This window comes from Wolffia australiana, chromosome 2 (assembly GCF_029677425.1).
Source record: "Wolffia australiana isolate 7733 chromosome 2, ASM2967742v1".
NCBI classification, from domain to species: Eukaryota; Viridiplantae; Streptophyta; class Magnoliopsida; order Alismatales; family Araceae; genus Wolffia; species Wolffia australiana.
This window is the reverse complement of record NC_135836.1, coordinates 25,402,373-25,404,674: the sequence shown is the minus strand read 5'-3', so window position 1 is coordinate 25,404,674 and position 2,302 is coordinate 25,402,373. Positions and strand designations below refer to the sequence as shown.

The window sequence follows — 2,302 nt, the reverse complement described above, 5'->3', positions numbered from 1 at the left end:
GTGATACATAGTTATGTATTTTTCGGCCAAAACCCATCCTTTCCCCCTGGAGCTTTCTCAATGCCGAAAAACACACACACATTGTTTTCAATCAAGCATTTGAGTTAGAAAGATGCCTCCGACTTCATTACTGTGAGAGAATGGAGCCTATAAAATAAAATTCTTTTGTCGTGGCTGACCCCTCACTCCAGTCATTAACATTCGCTCTTCCACGGACGATAATTTAGTTTTCGGCGTTAATTTAGTTTCCAAGCATGATAATCGATGGATTAGATTTCAGTGTGCTGATAGATGTCCCGTCGGGTTTTACAGAGGTGTTGGAGTGCTTGGGTAGCCTCCAGGAGGATGACTTATTCAAGATCGAGTTGGCAAACACGATGCCTGCTGTCACGTAGCGGGAATCCTCTTGTAGCGAGTCTGTCTTCAAAGACCGACTTATTTAAGAACGAGGTAAAAAAATGCGACCCCTGCTGCAACGTAGCGGGAATACTCTTGTAGCAAGCGTTTCTTCAGGGACAGACTTATTTAAGAGCGAGTGGGAAAACTGGATGCCTGGTGCAACGTAGCGGGAATACTCTTGTAGCAAGGCTTCCTTCAGGGACGGCCAAAATAACCGCCGCCGGATCCCGACCCGTACCCAGATCCGGAGCCAGATCCATTTCCACCCCCGCCGCCGCCGCCACCTCCGCCGCCGCCACCTCCTCCAGAGCCTCCGTTGCCGGAACCAGAGCCGTAGCCGGATCCATATCCGGACCCGTATCCAGAACCGTTTCCACTCCCGCCTCCACCGCCGCCTCCTTGGCCGCCACCACCTCCGCCGCCGCTCCCGTAAGCTCCGTTGCCGCCGCCAGACCCGAAGCCAGAGCCGCTACCGGACCCGTATCCAGAACCGTTTCCACTCCCGCCTCCACCGCCGCCTCCTTGGCCGCCGCCACCACCGCCGCCTCTCCCGTAAGCTCCGTTGCCGCCGCCAGACCCATAGCCAGAGCCGCTACCGGACCCGTAGCCAGATCCGTTTCCGCCTCCTTGCCCTTCCCCCCCCCCCTTGGCCGCCCCCGCCTCCTCCGCCGCTCCCGTAGCCTCCGTTGCCACCGCCGGAGCCATAGCCAGAGCCGCTGCCGGACCCGTATCCAGATCCGTTTCCGCCTCCTTGCCCACCACCGCCTCCGCCGCCGCCACCGGAGCCATACCCGCCGCCACCAGGTCCGCCCCCGGACCCGTAGCCGGAGCCAGAGCCGGATCCATACCCACTACCGGAGCCATTTCCGGAGCCCCCGCCTCCTCCGCCTCCCCCGCCGCCACCGCCGGCACGGGCGGTTAGCACCCTGGCGGCCGAGGACATGCCCAGGCAGAGCATGAGGGCCAGGAGGCCTCCCACGACCCTGAGGTTTCCCATCGGTCTCTTCTTGTATCCCAACCACAGAAGACTCTCTCAAAAACGGACGTGCTTCGACCCGAACGAATATGGGGTTGTATTTATAGGTATCGGGGACTCCAGAATCTAAAAGAGCAGGGTGTGGGGTTCCTCTCTGTCGCAGAGAGTTCCCGAATTTAATATAACAGGAAAAACGGAGTCAAATCTATCCTCTTTCTGCGTCCCATGTCGCTTGAGGCACTCGCAGGATGTCCACGATTATCCAAAACCAGAACCCGCCGGTCAAAGTCTGCGGGTAGACAGAGGAACCGGTGTCTTGGTGTGTACTCCTCAGTAGATTTCAATTCTGTCGCCACATGCCGTCTGAAATGGCTTGGACGTTCCTGCCGACTACAGTGTCGCCGAACGTTTCTTCGCAACGCGTTCGGGAATCGTTAGGAAAATTATTGCCGTCTGATAAGTAGGTTCATGGTTCGGCCTTTAAATGTCAGTCTTTATATTGGGAAATAAAACATTAGTAATCTAAAGAAAAGCTGCCGGCGGTTTTGCTCACGGCATGGTATTTCAAATGCCTTTTCTCAGAAACGCAGTTCTTTTCCCAAACGGTTTAAAATTACGCTCCGATTGGTCTGTGTGCAGCAAACTCAAAACGAGGTAGTGAATTCAAAGGGTTTGGACGATGGAGCCGCTCTCGCAGAATTCTTACTCTCAGCGAAATTTAGTTTGCGTTGAATATTATTACTTACGCGTCGGCGTAGTCGGAACTTGTTCCAGGTCCGCCCACTCACAAGTCACAACCTACCAGTTGAGTCGGACTGGATGAAACCCGGGAACCACTCTTTGAGAACGGCAGGATTGTGAAAATCTGACTGCTCTTTTTTTAATGGGCTATGCGGGTCTTTCAGTCCCGCCTAACTTACGCGTCCC

The 2,302-nt window shown here is 55.1% G+C and overlaps 1 pseudogene; it reads right to left on the bottom strand.

Annotated features, from left to right (window-relative positions):
• Positions 1–451: 451 nt before the first annotated feature.
• Positions 452–1,511, bottom strand: LOC144700240 (uncharacterized; annotated as a pseudogene).
• Positions 1,512–2,302: the final 791 nt, after the last annotated feature.